Below are 21807 nucleotides of genomic sequence, written 5' to 3' on the forward strand. Positions count from 1 at the left end.
GCACCAACCCCATATGCCAGAGGTGGCAGGTTCAAACCCAGCCCCAGCCAAAATAAAAATAAATAAATTAATTTAAAAAAAAAAAAAAGCTTATAGGCTTAAGCACCCGTAGCACGGTGGTTACAGTGTCAGCCACATACACCAAGGCTGACAGGTTCGAACCCAGCCCAGGCCAGCTAATCAACAATGACAGCTGCAACAAAAAATAGCCGGACATTGTAGTGGGCACCTGTAATCTCAGCTACTTGGGAGGTGAGGCAAGAGAATCGCTTAAGCCCATGAGTTTGACGTTGCTGCAAGCTGTGACATCATGGCTACTGAGGGTGACATAATGAGACTGTCTCAAAAAAAAAAAAAAATCTTATAAAGAATATAAAGAAAGAAAGTATTTTGTACATCTGTATAAGGCATTTGTGTTTTAAGACAAATACAAAAGAATCAAAAAGCTTGGATATAAACGTTTTAAAGTAAAAAATTAAAGCTAACATTAATTTATCATTGAAGAAAAAATTTTTTATAAATTTAGTTGAATAAGAATTATACAATGTTTATAAAGTTTATAGTAACATATAGTAACTTCCTAGGACTTCACTCACCCAGAACAATTTCTAGTCCTATAAGCTAAGTCCCCTATAGAGGCGTATCATTTTTTATGCCACATTCTTACCAGACCCTTCTCTATGTTTAGATACCACAGATACTGAGCACTGTGTTGCTTTCCCATAGAGCCCAGGTGGGTAGCAGGCTACGCCACCCAGGTCTGTATGTATGCTCTATGATGTTCGCAGAGTGAAATCACCCAAGGATGCATTTCTTAGAAGGCATCCCTGTCATTAACGTGACTGTGCACGTCTCAAAGAGAGCCCTTCTCTTCCAACAGGATCCCCAGAGGCAGGGCCCTTGGAAACAGCACAGCCAGGGCTAATTCAGCCTTCAGCAAACTGACCATCCACCTGTTACTCGGCTACCAGGCGCCTAGCACTATGCTGGCCCTTGGAATACAAAATGGAAGACCCACAGTCAGTATGGAAACAAAGGAATCGATCCTCACCACATAAAGTGGTGAAGTTCAGGAAGCGAAAGGGACACTCCCTCCTTTCCATTTCCAGGGGATAAATATCCAGCAGACAGGACACATAATTGGGGAGATACCCGAAAGTATTACAAGTGAACCAAGACGGTAACTTCTATTAAAATCCCAACAAGGTAGCCGGGAGTTGTGGCGGGCACCTGTAGTCCCAGCTACTTGGGAGGCTGAGGCAAGAGACTCGCCTAAGCCCAAGGGTTGGAGGTTGCTGTGAGCTGTGACACCACGGCACTCTACTGAGGGTGACAAAGTGAGAAAGAGTCTCTAAAATAAAATAAAATTAAAATAAAATAAAACCCCAACAAGGAGTCGGTATCCATAGCTCAGTGGTTAGGGGTGCGGCCACATACGCCAGGGCTGGCAGGTTTGAACCTGGCCAGGGCCTGCTAAACAACAATGACAACCACAACAAAAAAGTACTGGGCATTGTAGTGGGCACCTGTAGTCCCAGCTACTTGGGAGGCTGAGGCAAGAGAATCACTTTAGCCCAGGAGTTTGAGGGAGCTGTGATGCCCCGGCATTCTACCGAGGGTAACATAGTGTGACTCTGTCTCAAAAAATAAAATAAAATAAAATGCCAACAAGATGCCGAGGCTGAACCCATCATCTACCAGGTGAGTGGAGAACTATCACCTCAACCCATCCCCTCCCAAACACAACCATTACTCTCATTTCCCTGTTTGAAATCACTCTGTAAGTACAGGGATTCCTTAGGGAATGTCAAAATCACCAGAGCCACGGCCATACAGGCACACAGCCCCACTCCTTCATATCATGATACGACTCCCAAGTGAGAACCACTCCTGTAGGGTTTTGCAGTAAGAACCCTTAAAAGGGAGGACAAGTGTTTGCCTTTAAGGGCAGCAAGGAAGAGGGAAGCTGGGAAGAGTGCCCCACTTAGGCTTACCCTTCCTTCCTTTTCTTCACATCCCCAGAAAGCTCCCTCCTTTATTTCTCATGCTGATTCCAAATAGTCACTGCTCTCCAGTCTCTAGTTCTGCATCTCTTACAACAGATGAGGTTTCTTCCCATTTCACTAAGAAAATTCCGACTATAGGCATGCACTCCCTCATCTTGGCAGTGTTTACAAATTCCCCCTGAACCTCTTCTCTGCACACTGTAGGCTCTGGGCCCCACACCTCCAGCACTGCCTATATTGTGTGCAACTAGACCCCACCCCTCCCAGTGCACCAGGCCTGGATGGTCAGCTACCCCCGGATGGCTCCACCTGGGCATCCCAGAGGCTCCGCAGGCTCTACTTGGCCCGAGCTGAGCTTAACCCCTAACTAGCCCTCTCTCCAGGGTTCTGTATCTAAGTGAAGGATGGTGACATCCATAGTGCCCCATCTTTTGACCTAGAACCTCCCAGTCACCCCAACTCCTTCCTATATATACCTTATTCCCACAGGTCACTGACAAATCATGCTAGACTGGACAATACCAAATGTAGGATAACTTTAGTCCAGCAAAGTGCTGAAAGCTTTCCATGAGAGCCTTATGAATAATACAAACAAATGTGGGGAGATAACATAATTAGGGAAACTCAGAGCAGCAGGTAGATCAAGGATCCCAAGTAGACTTGAGAAATGTCTCCTAGGACTTTGCTGCATTTTCTCTTTTTGATCCTGTTTCAGAAAATATTTTTGCAGTTTACTTAATGTGCCTGTAACACAGAGCTGTGAACCTAACTAGGTTCACAGCATCAGATTTCAAAATTACCTTCACTGGCTGAAATAATAAATCCTCAATAGTAAATACTCAAAGGTAAAATACAATAGAATTTTTAAAACGCAATACCCAAGTGTAAGTGTTGGCCTAATAGCCATAAACACAAAGTCATGTCATTATAAGTGACACAAATCAATGAGAGACAACCAGGATAATGAAGATAATAAACATAAAAACAAGCTTCAGGCTCACTTATACTCAGATAGGATAAAAGTAGACCTTTTGATCACTGTATCAGTCCTGATTTATAGTCAATTAACCATGTACCAAAGTATCTTTAGAGCTGCGTAAATAAGACGGTGACTTTTAAAGCCTGTATCATAACATGAAAATTAAAGGGGGCAGTGCCTGTAGTTCAGTGGGTAGGACCCCGCCACACACACCAGGGCTGGTGGGTTCGAACCTGGCCTGGGCCAGCTAAACAATAATGACAACTGCAACAAAAAAAAATTTCCAGGCATTGTGGGGGGCACCTGTAGTCCCAGCTACTTGAGAGGCTGAGGCAAGAGAATCGTTTAAGCTCAAGAGTTTGAGGTTGCTGTGAGCTGTGATGCTACAGTACTCTATTGAGGGTGACATAGTGAGACACTGTCTCAAAAATAAAAAATAATAATAAAATAAAAATAGAAAAAATTGAGGTAAGAGGATCACTTGAGCCCAAGTTGGAGGTTGCTGTGCGCTATGACACCACAGCAGTCTACCCAGGACAACAGCGGAAGGAAGGGAGGGAGGGAGGGAGGGAGGAAGGGAGGAAGGAAGGGTGGGAGGAAGGGAGGCAGGGAGGAAGGAAGGGAGGGAGGTAGGGAGGGAGGTAGGGAGGGAGGGAGGAAGGAAGGGAAGGAGGGAGGGAGGAAGGAAGAAAATTAAAGGGTCAAGTAATGTTAGTTTGGAAACAAGATTTCTCAGAAAAGATTTAAGAGTGTTCTTTGAATATTTAAGGCACTGTAGTACAGAAAAATGAGAGAGGCCCCTTACTCTGTATTATTCAAAATGGCACAAGTAAGCAAAAATTCTAGGAAGAGAAGAGTTCACTTTAACTTAAAAAAGACCTTCTAGCCATTCCAAAGCATCTGAGCACCCATCAAGGAAACCGTAAGATGATGGTGAGGAGGACTGGTCTGCAGAAGGGCTGATTTAACCTTCAGAGCGCTCTCAAAGTAAGGCTCTAGGTCTAGGGCTGAACTTAATTTGGGTATCCAGAAAGATAATTCTGAATCAAGTACTACATTACCTACTCAACATCCTATCACTTATGTTAAAACCAAAATCTCACATGTAAAGAAATGCTAAGTAGCTACAATGTGGTAGGAAGTACACAGGCCCCACAGAAGTCTTAAGTTTGGGTGTCAGGTGAGCCATGTGCTAGTCGTGGGACCTCGGACAAACTACTAACCTTGCCTTAACTGAACCTCAGTTTCTTCATCCATCCACAAACTAACCTGCCCAGGCTGCCATGAGAAATAAACAATATAAGGTTCACTGGGCACTTAGAACAGGACTTGGCCTACAGTTTGTGCTCAGTTCCTGCTTCTGCCATCATCCACCATCAGTAGCGTGCAGGACAGATGATCTCTGGGCCTGCAGCCACTAGACCCTAGGCCAGGGGTCCTCAAACTTTTTAAACAGGGGGCCAGTTCACTGTCCCTCAGACTGTTGGAGGGCTGGACTGCGGGCCCTGGGACGAGTCAGCTGCTAAGCAGGACAGGCAGCAGTGGCAAAAACACCCCGCGAGCTGAATAAATGTTCTCAGTGGGCCGCATGTGGCCCACGGGCCATAGTTTGAGGATGCCCGCTAGGCTCTTCTTTCATTACTGTTTGTATCAGTCAACACTTAAAATGTATGCAGTGCCCACAGCAGGGAGCTGTCCTCCACCAACTGGAGTACACTTGTTACGCTCCTAAGTTCCTTCCCAGCCACCTGTGCCCACCCCTCTGCCTCCCAATCCCTTCCACTAGGTCCCTTGGCACTGGTACTTCACACCTTCAAAACAGTACCGTACTCTTGGCCTCTTCTGCAAGCACTCTGAGCAGGGACTACTGAGCCTCTCACACTGAGAGCCAGCAGGAGGCTTGTGTACCCTCTTTTCTCCTCAGACCCCGCCTTAAGGCCTTGCTCTCCCATCTCCCCACCTCTGTAAACACCCTTGTCCTTTGTGCCCCTGCCATTCAATTACACCACCCTCTACCTCTCCTCACTGGTACCACATTCTAACTTCCCAAAGACCTCCCTTCAGAGACATTGGCCCAGGCTCCCTCATGCCCTCAGGCCCAGCCACCACCCTGAGTAGCTTCCTATCTCTGTTAAATGGCTCAGCCCCTCCTTGGCGACTCCAGAGGAAGTCCTCCTACCCTCATCTGGTATGGCACCTCTTCCATTATCCCTTACCTATCATTTTTCTGCCTCCAAATTAACACATCAAGTATCTCTTTTGCTGACCGGAGCCTCTTTTCCCTCAGGCTTGTTCAATATTACAACATTTCCAAGCCCACTGACCTCGCAGCTTTCCCCCAGCCCATTAGCCCCTTCCTTGTTGTGCAGCCCTCTTTAATCAGCTTAGATCCTAAAGCTCGTATTTTCCGTAACACTCTTACTAATACCCTCTCATTCCCTTTCCACTGCCAAGACTTGGCAAGATCCCAACGCTGGATATGCCCAACTATTTACTCAGAGATGAGTCCTGAACAATCAGAGCACTGTTGGAGAAAAGTCATACACCAGGAGAGATGGAAGTTGGTGAGCATGAATCACACTGCCCTGCGCCCCAGGCACACCGCCCTGGCCAACCAATCCTCATATTTCACAATAAATTTTCCAAGTTGTCCCTGTTCTTTTCAAACGTCCAACCATCCACCCCCATTCTCAACAGATAACCCCCACCCTACTACATGAAAAAATAAAAGCCAACATATGAAAACTGTCAATATCCCAGTACCAAGTATTTATACGACCCACATCTGCACCCACGCATCCGATCCAAGGCCGACCTAACCTGCGTACTTTGGATCCATCCTTTCTGGCCTCCTCAGGACTCTTCGGTTCCCCATTATCCTTTATTCTCTCCTCAACTGGCTCCTTTTGTTGGCTTTTAAACAGGCTCAAGTTCCCAGCAAAAACAAAAATCAAAAGATCCACAACTTCTCCTTCAATCCTCTCCTTTTCCCAGATAGTTTTCTTTCTCTGATTTGCATTTTCATACTTACACCCTATTTCTCTCACCACCCTTGTAGAAAGTTCTAGAAAAAAGTGTCCATACTCTGTCATTTCTCATCTGATTCTCAAACCCATATCCCACAAATTTTGCCTCTTAAATAACTTTCAAAAAGCTTCATATTTTTCTCAAGCTACTACCATCAGTTTTCTGGATTATCTCCAAATTCATCTCCCTGGAGTGAAAACCAGAGTGAGGGATCCAGGGAAATCGCGGAATCTTCTAAAAGGTGCCTCTGATCATGTCACCTCCTCACTTGCCTTCAACTTAAAAACCTGCACTGAGTGTCGGCGCCCACAGCACAGTGGATATAGTACCAGCCATATACACTGAGGGTGGAGGGTTCAAACCAGCCTGGGCCAGCTAAACAACTGCAACAACAACAACAAAAATAGCCGGGCATTGTTGTGGGCACCTGTCGTCACAGCTACCTGGGAGGCTGAGGCAAGAGAATCGCTTAAGCCCAAGAGTTTGAGGTTGCTGTGAGCTGTGATGCCACAGCACTCTACCAAGGATGACATAGTAAGACTCTGTCTCAAAAAATAAAAATAAATAAATAAATACAAATTTTTAAAAACCTGCACTGGTTTCCCAATGCTCTTATGAGGAGGACTCCACCTTCTCCCAGCTTTGACTGGCACTTGCCTTCACTTGCTACCCTCCAGCTAACATGGAGTTCTTTCTCCTCCCTAAGTGCCATGTTCTCTCCCTCCAGGAGGCCTCTGCACATCCCATTCACCCACTCCCAAGTTAACTCCCATGTTTTTTAGCTCTCAGGTCAACTTGTTTTTTGGAGTCTTCTCTGAGCTCTGTTAACAGGTCAAGTCTCCCATGACCTGCCCTGGTGCCATGTCCCTCTCTCTTACAGCTGTGACTTCAGTGAGTATCTCCTGCGCCCAGTGGAAAGTATGCCCCGTAAGGGTGGGAAACATGGCCATCTTCCCCCCAGCTGACTCCCCATGCCTTCACAGTGCCTGCCATATAGCATGTAGTCAATAAATAAAAGTTAAATAAAATAATAACAGACTTTCATATTCTGTGTGTGCTTTCCATTATGCCAGTATCTCATCAGGTACAGACCCTTTGTTTTATCAGTGTAATCAAATATGAGCAAAAGAATTTTCTAAACTGACAACCCTAGTAGTACAGCATGAAAGTATACTCTAACTTCAAAAGGTTCTCACTTCCAAGTATGTCTGAAAGAAAAGAATATCAATATGATAAATGAACTGACACTGAGTACAATTACCTATCTGAAACTCCTGACAGTACATTTCAAAAGTTTCATGTATAACCTGCACTGTATCTTCATACTCTTAACTGCAGAAATACATATTTATTGATTTATTCACCATTGTCAGTAGTCCGAACATTCTAGGATTTAAAAGTCTACCTTCAGACTGTTAAGTCCTTTGTAAATAAACATGACTGCACAAGATGAGCTATTTACTAAGCCAAACAAAAGACTTTATCCAAAAAAGGCAAGTCTGCTCTCCAACCATCTGGCCTTTCTTTGCATTTTCATATAGGTAGTACATTGCAGTGATCCGTCTCAATGCTGGTAAAATTGGTCAAGGACATTAAAATCTTAGTTAAAATAACTACCACACTACTCACTTTCCCCCTTTCACTCATACACAAACTGGCAAGCATCTAAGTGAATATGTATGACGCTCTCAGCTAACTGCAGTTACAGTGTTTGCTTTTTGTTCTGAGACAGAGTCTCACTTTGTCGCCCTCAGTAGAGTGCAGTGACCTGAAACTCTTGGGCTCAAACGATTCTCTCGCCTCAGCTTCCCAAGTAACTGGGACTACAGTCACTCACCACAACGCCCAGCTATCTTTTTAGAGATGGGGTCTCACTCTTGCTCAGGCTGATCTCAAACACATGAGCTGGCAATCCACCCATCTTGGCCTCCCAGAGTGCTAGGATTTTTTTCTTAATTGTGTATTAAGGGCTACACAGAAAAAAGGTTAGAAGAATTATGTGCAGAAAATATCCTAGCTCTTTTTTCTCCTGAGCAAAGAGTTCAATAACCATTAGCATTAGTGTGAAAGTCTACAGGCCTAAGGCCATGAAACAGTCAACTCAACTTCTATAGATTCTCTTATATTCGTGGTATGGTTTTGAAACTGGAGCAAGACTCGGCACCTGTGGCTCAAATGGCTAAGGCACCAGCCACATACACCTAAGGTTCGAATCCAGCCCGGCCCGCCAAACAACAATGACAGCCAGGCCGTGTGGCGGGTGCCTGTGGTCCCAGCTACTTGGGAGGCTGAGGCAGGAGACTCACTTGAGCCCAGGAGTTGGAAGTTGCTGTGAGCTGTGATGCCACAGCACTCTACCCAGGGGGACAGCTTGAGGCTCTGTCTCAAAAAAAAAAAAAAAAAAATTGGCCTTTATTTTCCCCACAAGCAACCCAATGTACAGACTAAAAAACTGAATAGTATTCCATGATATACATATAACACAGTTTTGTTTTAGTTTTTGTTTTTAGAGACAGAGTCTCACTTTGTCCCCCTCGGTAGAGTGCTATAGCATCACAGCTCACAGCAACCTCCCAGTCCTGGGCTTAGGCGATTCTGTTGCTTCAGCCTCCCAAGTAGCTGAGACTACAGGTGTCTGCCGCAACACCCAACTATTTTTTGTTGCAGTTTGGCCGGGGCCAGGTTTGAACCCACCACCCTCGCTATACAGTTTTTTAATCTATTCATTGGGTTGCTTGTATATAATAATTACAATGATCAGGAAGGAGGCTAAACTTTATTCTCCAAATTGGGTGCTGTAAGGGACATCCACCCCCAGGAAAAATATATCTATAGTAAATGGCTGTGGGGTGGTCCCACCTTGCCACCAAAGCTCAGGCAACTGTTTTGACAATTCACGTCTCTGCTACAAATCTCTTTAAGATTTCCATTTATCAGTCATAATCCTATCCGTCCTTTTATATCCTGTATCAAATGCCTACTAAAAAAACCTTCTCTGATCCCTCTAATTCAGTATTTTTCAAATTTTCCTATTAGAGTGAAAACTCTGTACCACCACAGTACTTTCTCAGTATGTATTCTGCTTATTCCCACCAGCAGAGAAAATTTTATGGTCTTCCTTTCTACAGTTTGGGGGAGTTTTTTTGCGAGGGACAGATTAATTGATAGATTTGTCAATCAGCCGGGAGTCTCCACCAAGAGATTCTGATACAGGGAGGGCGGGAGATTATCTCATCTCCTTAATCCCTGAGGTTTTCTGCCCTTTCAAGAAATTATTTCTCTCCCTTTCATTTCCCTAACACCTGGAAATCATAGGTGCATTAGTCTTCACTGAATTTCTCCCTTCCATTCTAAGTGTATTTTCAATTGGATTTTTAACAAAACTTTCATTATTTTCCTAGCTTATATTTATTAAACTTATTACATGTTCGGGCTCTTAAATAAATGAAATGTAATATAATCCATCTATTTTGTTGTCCACTTTTACCTTTGGTCCTATTTGAAAATTCTCATTTCAAAGGAAAGAAAACAAAAAGAAAAAGAACAAGAGAAAAAAAAAGATCTAAAACATTTTTTCGATTTCATTTTATAGTTATTCCTTTCTTTGGGGTTTTATAATGCCTCACAAGCAGAGCAGCTGGAGAGAAGCCAACAAAGGAAAAGGCCTATCCTCCAGCAGTCCCTTTAGCACCTCAGCTCCTAACTTACTGAAGAATTCTGCCCTTAGAAAATTCAAGTCCTTATCTAGCCTCTGGACCTCTGGGTAGAGATGATACACGGGATTTCGTGACAAATGTTCATTCTTAGTAACCTACCCCACTTAACAATTTTATAAAGAAGTCTTTGTTTTAAATCTACGAGTTCCAATGACAGCCATTGGTCTTTGGATAAACCAGCAGAAGGTCGCAAGAATCCAATAGTTGACACAAATAGAAACAGAAGTAGAAGTTGACACAAATAGAACGTAAAAGTTTTGAAGCTCATACAATTTGATGGCCCACCTTCAAGGAAATAAAACACTTCAAATACAAAACTAGACTTGACCCTGAAGGAGTCTGTGCTAGTCAGAAGCCCTGAAGCTGAGGCAGGGAGCAGGTGGCTCTAGGATGCCTGGGAAAGACTCCTGGGATGAGGAAAGTGGTCCCGCAGCCAACCTTCTCTACCTGGTTTCCACTGTACGTATTTCCACATCAGCGCTCTTCCCTTCCTGGAAGGCGCACAGAAGGAGCTTCTTGGCTTGAGACATCTCTTGGCTTTCTGCCAACACTGTGAAATCAAGGAAAAGCTGAACAAAGCATGATTTTTCCCAAATATATTTTGTTCTTTTTTAAAAGAAATTGTTGAGGCCAGGCATGGTGGCTCACCCCTCTGTAATCCTGCCACCCTCTGAGGTAGAGGCAGGTAGATTGTTCGGCTCAGGAGGTGGAGACCAGCCTGAGTAAGAACAAGACACTGTCTCTACTTTTTTCTTGTTTTTTGTGTTTTGTTTTGTTTTTGAGACAGAGTCTGGCTTTGTCACCCTTGGCAAAGTGCTGCAGCATCACAGCTCACAGCAACCTCCAGCTGTTGGGCTTAGGTGATTCTCTTGCCTCAGCCTCCGGAGTAGCTGGGACTGTAGGCACCCGCCACAGTGCCCAACTATTTTTAGAGACAAGGTCTCGCTCTGGCTCAGGCCAGTCTCAAACTCATGAGCTCAGGCGGTCCACCGACCTCAGCCTCCCAAAGTGCTAGAATTACAGGTGTGAGCCACCTCACCTGGCCTGAGACCCTGTCTCTACTAAAAACAGAAAAACTAGCCAGGAATGGTGGCAGGCACCTGTAGTCCCAGCTGCTGGGGAGGCAGAAGCTAGAGGATTACTTGAGTCCAAGAGTTGAGGCATCATAGCTCATAGCACTCTATCCAGGGTGACAGAGAGAGATTCTGTCTCAAAATAATAATAATAATAAAATAAGAAGAAAAGAAAAGGAAAGGAAAAAGGGAATGGAAAGGAAGGGAAGGAACCACTGGGCCACATGCCAAGCTACCTAGGAAATCAGAACCTAAGGAGACAGGGAACTTCTCCCCTCCAAATCGCAGACCTGATTATCTCTGGGAATGTCCTCAGGATGCAGGCAATGGTTAAGGGAGGGCTTTGCCTCTTGCTTTTTTTTTTTTCTTTTTCTTTTTTTTGCCTGTACCCCACAGGAAAGCAGATCACATTAAATGGTTTAGAGAAGCTGAAGAATAATTCAGCAAATTTCTCCCCCTTGTTAGGCTCTTAAGACAAATTCCAGGCCAGGCACAGTTTATACCTGTAATCCCAGTGCTTTGGGAGCCTGAGGCAAAAGGATTGCTGGAAGCCAGGAGTTTGAGGGTACAGTGAGCTATGACCTTGTCACTGTACTCTAGCCTGGGGAATAGAGTAACACCCCAAGTCTAAAAAAAAAAAGAAAGAAAGCTGAATTCCATTCAGCTAGAGAGATATACCTAGAATCCTACTCCCAATTCTTATCAAGTGGCCTTGGGCAAAAACAATACAACCTCTCAGACAGGCCAGTGCTGTGAAATGGGATAAGAATGCCTACACTGCAGGACGGTCATGGGGCTTAATGGGACAGAATGCTAAATGGACCTAAAACGTACCTGGCACATGTAGCCACCTATGGTAAATCATTTAACAGCCATAAGTTCTTTTGCAATGTTTCATGGCCACTCTGATCCTCCCATTCAAAGGTGGAAGCTATGTCTCTCCCCCACACCACCACCACCCACCGCATGAATCTGGGCTGGCCTTGCCACTTGCTAACAAATAAAACACAACTGAAGAGAAGCTCCGAGGGATTCAGAGTCTAAAAAGGCATCAAAACACCCCGCAGTTTCCGCCTTTCACTCTCGTGGACATCCCCTGAGACCATCGCATAAAGAAACCTGTCAAATCCACAGGAGGATAAAAGGGCACAGGAGAAAACTCAGGCTGCGGCTAAAAGCCAGCCCCCGACACCAACTACCAGTCACGCTGGCCAGCCAGGCAGGATCTTCCAGCCCAGCTGACCCTCCAACGGAATGCACCCTCTCCAGTGAACCTGTAAGCAATGTGGAAACTCCCCAGCCAACCCATAGAATCACAGGGAAAAAAATATCATTGTTTTAAGCCACCGGGCTATGTCTGGGAGTGGTTTGTTATTCAGCAATAGATCAAAATATCACTCAATAAAGAATAGTTCCTGCCTGTAATCCTTAGATCTGAGAGGCCAAGGGGGGACCACGGCTTGAGCTCAGGTGTTTGAGAGCAGCCTAAGCAGCAGCGAGACCCAATCTCTACTAAAAATAGAAAAATGAGCTAGGCATTGTGGTGCATGCCTCCCAGATACTCAGGGAGGCTGAGGCAGGAGGATCTCCTAAACCCAGGCGTATGAGGTTTCTATGAGACAGACTGACACCATGGCACTCTAGCCTGGGTAACAGAGCGACACGCTTAAACAAGAAAAAAAGGAACAGCTCTTGACACCACTGGCCCAACCTTTCTTCACCAAGAAATGTTACACCTATTTCTCCAAGGGCACTAATGACAGAGGAATATTATTACATATTCTGTATTTGAAGAATGTGATTATTTCTGTTTCCCTTTAGGGTTAAAGGCCCTAGTCTACCAGCTGTCTAGGGCAGCTAGTCTACCCCTACCATCTAACTGGAGAATGTGGTGGCTAAAATGAAAAGAAAGCCAAAGAGCTTCTAATTTCTCCAGGTAGCCTTTTATCTTCTTACTTAAGATCCACTTTAAACTCTACTCAAGGCACTCTGGCTCAGCACCTGTAGCTCAGCAGCTAGGGAACCAGCCACATAACACCAGAGTTGGCGGGTTTGAACCCAGCCTGGGCCTGCCAAACAACAACAACAACTACAACCAAAAAATAGCTGGGTGTTATGGTGGGCGCCTGTAGTCCCAGCTATTTGGGAGGCTGAGGCAAGAGAATCGCTTAAGCCTAGGAGTTTGAGGTTGCTGTGAACTGTGACGGCACAGCACTCTACTGAGGGTGACACAGTGAGACTCTGTCTCCAAAAAAAACAAGGTACTCTGCCAGTGCTTCTCTTCTGACCTCTTCCCATAAAACTGCCATCACCTAAAACGGGTTCCAGTACCACTCTTTTCCAGTAAACCTGGTATTTAACTATCTGATCCAATAGCTAGCTGAATACTGTCAGGTGGCCAAAACATCTAAACACAGGGATATATTTCCTTAAACCACTCCACAGGCTTGTGAGGTGAAGTGCAGAACAAATTAGGCGTGTCTTCAACACATTACAGACTTCAGGTGGCCTCAACCTTGTGTCTAAATTCAGGTATAGTAAGTCACATAAAAGAACCTAAGCTTGGCCGATAGACGTGGCAATGAAGGAGTGTTTGGGAGCAATGAATTTGGCAAATATGTTCTTAGAAAGTCAGATCCAGGTGACTTATGAGAGGTGAACTTTTCCCAACTTACAGCCCCAACTCTCACACCGTACAACCGATTAACAATTTTAAGCCTCTAGATCAGCGGTTCTCAATCTGTGGGTCGCGACCTCTTTGTAACAACGAAAACACATCCTGCATATCAGCTATTTACATTACGATTCATAACAGTAGCAAAATTACAGTTATGAAGTAGCAACAAAAATAATTTTACGGTTGGGGGTCACCACAACATGAGAAACTGTACTATAGGGTCGTGGCATTAGGAGGCATTAGAAAGGTTGAGAACCACTGCTCTAGATGCTTTCAAGAACACTTAGTATGTTGGCACAGTTTCTTTCTATGTGAACAGGTACCATCCTTCTCGCATGGACCAAGGAGAGTTGTTTTTTTATTGTTCCTTTTGAAAATATTCTGCTCAGCTATTTTTTTTTTCAGATCAATATTAGGGTACAAACAATTAGGTTACAATGTTTGCATCTGTTAGGTAAGGTCCCTGTTGTAGTTGTGCCCCTCCCTCATCCAGCAAGTGTTTCATTAGCTATTATTATCATTCTAATCAGTTAATTCCATCTAAAATATCCTCATCTCTGGCTTCATATATTACAAGCCAAGTGTTCTGTTAAGTACCCACAGAAATGTCACTAAAATTATATATTTGCAGCATATTCTTTGCTACCTTGTGGGAAAATGTCCAGGAACAGTATCTCTTTGCTGCCTTCTTTGCTCATGTGTCCCTTTAGGTCCTTTTAAAGCTATTTCTGGACTAAACCCATGAACCTACACCTCATCCTAACCTTTCACTGAGCATAGCCAAGGCATGATACTCCTGGCCAGTGCTGAGCAACATGATATGAGATGTCATCATAAAGAAAAGTCACTAGGTTTTACTATACAAAACTGAGAATGTCGCTGAGAATGCTGGCCATTGCAAATAGAGTGTTTTCTTAATGACAATCCAAAGGAGAAATCTCCTCTTATCTCCTGGAATCAGGAATGGGTAGGCTTCTGCTTTGGTATCTCCTCTGGACACCCTGAAGCTTGTTATGGATTGTTTGGCTGCTGGAAAGCTTATATTATAGCCAGAACTTCTAACCAAGAAGAGAAGAGGACGTCAGAACAGGAGCTTTACTCAGACTTCTATCCTCTTTTTCTTTTTTATGTTAAAATTTACTTTATCTTGTCATATTGTATGCACATCTTTGTAAACGTTCTCAAATCCTTTTTGGAACACGCTGGGGCATAAATAAAAACTGCAAATATTTTAGTCAATGTACATGCCTAATCCCCCTACTGGACAGTGAGCTCTGTGAACAAGGACTGCACACTGCCCCACTTTGAAGTGCCCCCAACTGCTAACCTGTGCTTTCACTGCTAAAGGAATATCTGGGGAAATAAATAGAAGAATTTGTAAACCTTGATATTACTATGTCTTTTTTTTTCTTTTTTTGAGACAGAGTCTCACCATGTCGCCCTTGGTTGAGTGCCGTGACATCACAGCTTACAGCAACCTCAAACTCTTGGGCTTAAGCAATTCTCTTGCCTTAGCCTCTCAAGTAGCTGGGACTTCAGGCACCTGCCACAACACCTGGCTATTTTTTTGTTGCAGTTGTCATTGTTGTTTAGCTGGCCTGGGCTGGGATCCAACCCGCCAGGCTTGGTGCATGTGGCCGGCTCCCTACCCATTCAGCTACAGGTGCCACTGATATTACTATGTTTCTTGAATTATAAAATAAGTAGTATATAATAAATTGATCTTTTACCCTCAAAACAAATTCCACAAGTGTGATAAGAATGACGTATAGTGTTAACAAGGGTGTTTATTGAAGCATCATTAGAAGCAACCTTAAGGCCCATGGATAGGGAAATGGTTAAACATATTGACATAGCTATACTATCACATCTTTTTTTTTTTTTTATAGACAGTGTCTCACTTTTTCACCTTTGGCAGAGTGCTGTGGCATCACACTGCTCACAGCAACCTCCGACTTCTGGGCTTAAGTGATTCTCTTGCCTCAGCCTCCTAAGTAGCTGGGGACTATAGGCGCCCACAACAACGCCCAGCTATTTTTTGCTGCTGTTGCAGTTCGGCCAGAGCCGGGGGCTCAGTACATGGGGCCTGGCACCCTACCCACTGAGCCATAGGCGCCACTCTATACTATCACATCTTAAAACATTTAAGTGAACAAGGTGATATGGAAGCAGGCTACAGAATGATACATTTTTCATAAATAAATAACTCTAGGCGCACATTAGCATTTATAGATAAAATGTCTGAAGGGCTATAAACACCCTCCCCATAGATAACTGGTTCTGTTTAGAGATAAAACCAAGGGAGTTTGGGGAGGTGCATCCTCTTGAGTATTGATTGTATTTTTTTTTTCTTTTACGAAGAGCTATTTTCACTTTCATAATTAAAAAAAAAAAAACACTAAAGAAAACTTTACGGACTTGAGACTGTAAGTGGTTTCAAATCCTCAAAATGGCAAATGTCGCAAGAGCTGGTTCTTAACTGGGCCTTAAGAGATATGCAGCTGGGAGCTGTCAAACATGCTGCCTTTGCCCCAGGTGCTCAGGCCCTCCCTTCCGGCCTCCCACCCTCTAGAAAGAAAATCAGAGAAGGCAGGGATGGGTCAAGGGAAGGATCCAACTAGGTCAAGAATGCCAGTGATAAAAGCAAGCAGTAACTAGGCAACTCCCGGGTGAACTCTGATACCTGTGCACTTTTTCTCCAGGCTTTGTTTTACTTGCTGGTGGGAGTGTTAGGTGTTGGAGTTGGACATCAATTGTTATGAAAAGGAAACCAAAAGTCTGCAGCTAGGCTCTGTCCTTGATTAACTTTAGGGCAGATGCAGGAATTAGCTCACAGTTGCTGGTTGCTGCCTTGCCTGTTTCTCTAAGAAGCTTTTTTGGTGATCCCAAAGACTATGAATGATGATTGGAGTTTGATGGTACATCTTGAAATAGACTTCTAAGGAAGTCTCGATAGTCTAACCCCTTTATAAAATGCAATGAGAATACTTTTCAAATTTTGTGAGGCAAGCAGCCAACTTCCTAATGAGTTTGATCAGCAATTGGGGTTTCAACACAACACATTTCATCCACTTCTGCTCAAACTTCTCAAAGCTAGAAAGGGAGGTGTGAGCCTCCTGCTCACCCACTCTACCCTATAAGCCCCCTGGTTCCCTATCCAGCCCATGAAAGTGGACGTGATCTAAATCCAACAGCCAATTTGTTCTGGATCCATTTGTCTTCTTGTTTAACCTACAGAGAAAAGTGTGCTCTAAAGAAAACTGCTTTCAAATCCAAGTTCACTCCTTCCACATGTCTTCCCTGAAAACAAATTGTTTTGCTTTTAAGTGAAAAGAACAGGTAGGAAGTCCCCTTTTTCACATCTGCCCCATCCAGCTGCCTTTCATCTGAGTCCTACACACATCAGACCCAGATGAGTTCCTGCCCTCCCTCTGTTCCCACTGACAGGGTCCAGAAAGCTCTCGGCTACTTCTATGGCCCCCTCACTTCCTCCGGCATCTCCAACTGCCTGCTTCATGGATTTATTTTTCCATCCATGAGACAAATGGTAATCTGTTATCCACTGATAAGTTATACATTTTTAAGAACACAGAATAGGAACAGAAATAGTAACTTGTTTCAGATTCACATATACTTACTCGTGTTCTGGATCTCAATGTAAAAATGCAGGTCGTACTGTTGTAGTTCAAAACGTTTAAAACCCTGTCCATCTAGTCAAACTCCCCCCACGACATCAGTGCCACCATGCAAGACTCCTTTCCTCCACAATGGCCCAAGCTCTGCACAGACTTTTGGCTGTCTTCTACATCGGCTGTTTTCAAAACCCTTGGCCTTTTACAGGGATTCACAAGTTCCTTCTCGTATATCCACAAGATTGCCTTCTCCTTGAACAGACCCATGTTCTGAGCAAAGAAACACCTTTTGCTATTCCTGCCTTCTCAGGTCGGGGTCTGTTTTCAGCACATCCAACTGTCTCACCAGGAGTAACAAGCTTCAGAGCAGTAGGACTCCATTTCTTTGTGTGCTACCTACCTTTCATCTCCAATAGGAAAAAATATCACCAAAGCCATTCTTGAAATACCTTGGAATTTTTTACAAAATTAGCCTCACTTTCCTGATGTAATACGTTCTTTGTAGTAATACATCCACTGCCTAATGTCAGTGCCAGGTGAATACAGCTCATCCCTAATGCTAAGTCTGCTTCCCATCCTTGAGAACAGATGGTGACTCCACCTCCATACTGCTCTCTCCTTCCTCTTACTAGGCGAATGGAAGGAGGGCAAGCCCAGCAAGGTGCTGTGCTAGCTTGGTGGTATCCTTTGCTCTCTCAAGGTCAAGGACACAAGCTGTCCAGCACAATTCCACCCCTAGTCCTTTCCTCCCTTGTCCAAGGACCCACTATTCTCACACAAACAATTAATTCATCATCTTCCTCAACAGAAAAACCATAGTTTTCTGGATCTCGATGTAGACTATTCAGTTTACCCTTCTCAAACTGAGTATCCCGCTTTTTAACCTTCCACGAGATACGGATGCCTTATGGAATCCTTAATCCGTAGGATATGGGGTATTAATTAGGAAAGAAGAGTGGGACAAGGTACTGAGGTCTTTAAGGTTTCCTACAAATTAAACTGTCTGGCTTCCTGTAATATTTGTAAGACCAGATCTGAGGCTGGAACATAATGCTGGGCCTCCGTTAGAGCACGGAGGGAAGAGTGTGAACAAGTCTGAAAACCATAGGACAGGTGCACTTGACCTTGAGGAGCCAGAAACACAAATGGAAAGAGGGAAAAGGGCCCATTAAACCTCAGTTGCATTCCAGAATTTGCCTAGAAGCAGTGCCACTCCCTATTTTGCAGTCCTTACCTGTTTCCCAGTGGGGGATCTAGGGCTCCTTCTCTACCTGCTAGTTATCTGGTAATGGTGAGGGCTCTCCAACCTCCCTGGAGCCAAGCGGCTTCTTCTTTCTTTCCACTCCTTTGCAGGGAATGATCTTTATCAATCCAACACTGAGTTCGATTTCTGCTAGCTTCCTGCTCCCAAGCCTTCCCTTGGTAAGCAAATAATTAATGCAGATTCGAGAAAATGAAAGAAAAAGCAGGCCAACTCTTGCATCTATACTCCAGGATCTTGTCAGAAGACCCAGTTTCTCTGGAGTTTGCAATGAAGTTTCAGCTCCTTAACCACTGCCATACCTTCAAGTATACAGCTTTAGTAGCAAAGACCCATTAACTCTTTATTTATTTATTTATTTATTTATTCATTTATTTATTTTGAGACAGACCCTCAAGCTGTCGCCCTGGGTAGAGTGTGGCATCCAAGCTCACAGCAACCTCCAACTCCTGGGCTCAAGCGATTCTCCTACCTCCACCTCCCAAGTAGCCTGCCACAATGCCCAGCTATTTTTTGGTTGCGGCCATCATTGTTGTTTGGCGGGCCCGGGCTGGATTCGAACTCACCAGCTCTGGTGTATGTGGCTGGCGCCTTAGCAGCTTGAGCCACAGGCTCCGAGCCAAAGACCCATTAATTCTTTATACTAGGGTAAAGAAGGATTAGAGTGAAAGAAAAGAAATGGAAATCCAGCAGTGTGAATACTAGAGATGGACCGAGTAGCTGATGGGGGCGTCCAGCCTAGACAGTAAAACTCCTACAGGACGGCACAGTGAAGATTCCAACTCTGTAGGGAGGTGATGTGACAAAAGGAGTTGCAGGGGCAGGAAAAAAGGAAGTATCCTCAAAATAAATTATTCTCTGGATCATCAGATGGCACAGGAGGGGGTGGCAAAATAACCAAAATCTATGGTTCCTCAAGCCATTCTTTCAAATTTCCTAACATGACAAGAGTACACTTTCTTAATTTAGTTTCACCCATACACTCTTTATCTTTTAAGGAAAAGATAAACAAGGGTAAAAATTCTCTACCTCATATATAGAACACTTAAGAGGGAACTTGGATTCTCTAACTTATTACCTTAATTGGCTACACAAAGATGAAGCTGCATTCCAATCTATACCATGTGCTCCCACAGCAGTATCTCACCTAAAAAAACACCACAATCCATGGTCCATCATCCTGGGCCCTATTTACGACTGCACTAAGATTTTACTACAGTGAGTTCTCCTGCTTCACACATCAATTCCTAACATCCACATAAACTCTTACACCTTGGCCCCATTAAACATCATCAAAGCAAATTTCACATAAAAATGTGCACCACACTCAAAAGTGTACAATTTAATAAACTACAGACCACCGACACTGGCTCTTCAATGAACCTAGACAACTCAAGAGTGCTTTCACAGAGGTTTTTCTGCCATCTCAGGACGGTAGGAAAATGCTGGCGTTATGAAGCCCATTTCATGGATGGGTAAACTGAGACACTTAGTTTAATAAACTTGCCAAAGGTTATAATGGTAGAGCTGGAAACAGAAACCAATTTCTCTCCCGACTTTGTGCTTGGTCCCTTTCCCAATACACCACTCGTTGGCTAAAAATGGGACCCACTTGAGAAATGGAAGGGTGGGTAAATAAAAGCGACTTGTTTTAGAGAGAGGCAGCGCGGGGTGGGGGCAAGGGTGACTTACCCACTTGATGCGCCTGAATGTGTGTCGGTCTCTAACAAGAAAGCTTTCCCTGGGTGTCCATAGGTTCGCACCCACCCGCTTAGAGCTGAGTCCCCAGAGGCGCCGCCAGAGAGACAGAGCAAACCAAATCGCGCAGCCGGGAAACGCGAGTGGGACGTGGGGCGCCCGAGTGGCGCGGGGGCCGCGGGCCCCGAGACACCATCTGCTCCCGGAGCGGCGCCGGGGCCCGCGGGACTGGGAGGATGCTGCGCCCGCCGCACACACCTGCCGGAGCCCGCCCCGAGCCGCCTCCCGCGCGCGGGACGCCCACCCAGCCTCCGGCGCAGGGGCCCTCGGCCGCGCTAGGCCAGCGGCGGGAAGTCGCGGCGACCCTGCTCGCGGACGGCGTCCAGCTGCGCGGGGAAGCCGCGGGGCGAAGTGAGCCCGCCCTCTTCCCCGAGCCCCACTCCAAACGGCGTCACCTGTGCCGGGTCCCGGGGCGACTCGCGCGCGGGCGGCGGCTGCGCCGGGCCAGGAGAGGGCGGCGGGTAGTTATAAGCGCCTGGTTATCTGGCCCGGCCCGAGGGCTGGCGCCGGCCGGGGCCACCCCGCGAGATGCTCACGGGAGCCAGGGAAGCCGCGGGCTCCGGGCCGCTCGGAGGTGCAGTCGCCGAGGCTGGAGCTACCGCGCGGCCGCCGCGCCCGCCCGGACTGCGGGCTCGGGTTACCGCAGAGCGGCTCCTTAAAGGGGCCGCGGCCGCTCGGGCTCCGGCTCCGGCTCCCGGCGGCTCCGACCCAGGCCAAAGGGGGCGGGGCCCGAGGCCCGCGGCAGGGCCGACCTTTGGCAACTGGAACTTGGGGCCGGGAAAGGGTTCAAAAACGCCAACACCCGACAGGGGCTGCGGTGGAATCCTGGAGGATCACACCTCGCCAAGGGCAGAGCGTGCGGTTCCTGGGTTTCCAAAGCAAGTAACCAAACTCGCGAGTGGGGAGAACTGTGTGAGCCCCCCTCCGCTGCGGTCGGTACCCGAACTAGCCACGTAACCAGAAATCTTTTTAGGTTATAAATTTACATCGGCCTTAAATGCCCAGATACTACGTAAAGGAACTGCATGGTTTGATCATAAGAAGAGAGATGAAAAGGCAACTGCTGGTTTTTTCTGCCACGTCTGCCATGCAAAGGCGCGTCCCGCGGTGCTGTCCTAGGGGCTGCAGGTGCGTATCAAACAGGGTAGGGGGCGTGTGTGGAAGAGGCGTGTTCTCCTAGCAGCTGCCTCCGGAATTCAGGAAAAAACCCCTGTGAAAAGCACTCCACCTACACCCGGAACTCCTCTGCTTTCAGGGTGTGGAAGGAGGATTTGAATTTTTGGTACGGACTGAGAGAGAATCCCAAATTGCCATTAAATAGATCTTCTGACCTGTTACATATATAGCCCCAAGAAGTTCCAGGTGTTCTGGATCAACAAGATATTATTGTTTGAAATAAAACAAATGAAGAGCTATATTTAGGCTACTGTAATTCTCAAAAAGCAAAACCAAGTTTTTATGGAAAGAGGTAAGTTGTTTGTTTGATTTGAGACAAAGTCTCCCCCTGTTGCCCAGGGTACAGTGCTGTCATCATAGCTCACTGCAACCTTGAACTTCTGGGCTCAAACGATCCCTCTTCCTCAGCCTCCCACAAGTAGCTGAGATCACAGGCACCCGCCACTGACACCCAGATAATTTTTCTAGTTTTAGTAGAGATAAGGTGCTCGCTCTTGCACAG

General features: G+C 45.5%; 1 protein-coding gene across 2 annotated transcripts in view; it reads right to left on the minus strand.

Moving 5' to 3' along the window:
- The window catches only part of LOC100942881 (transmembrane protein 56), a 64858-nt gene extending 44016 nt beyond the window's left edge, over positions 1 to 20842 (minus strand). The window contains exon 1 of one of the 2 annotated variants that reach the window (XM_003784135.2): positions 20525 to 20842. The gene's annotated coding sequence lies outside the window, so the exon portion shown is untranslated. Of the gene's footprint in view, positions 1 to 20063; positions 20086 to 20524 lie in introns of those variants that run through there. The other variant, XM_023509854.1, reaches the window with a different exon arrangement.
- Positions 20843 to 21807: the final 965 nt, after the last annotated feature.

The sequence above is a fragment of the Otolemur garnettii genome, unplaced genomic scaffold, assembly GCF_000181295.1.
Source record: "Otolemur garnettii isolate 467f Iridium unplaced genomic scaffold, OtoGar3 scaffold00010, whole genome shotgun sequence".
NCBI lineage: Eukaryota > Metazoa > Chordata > Mammalia > Primates > Galagidae > Otolemur > Otolemur garnettii.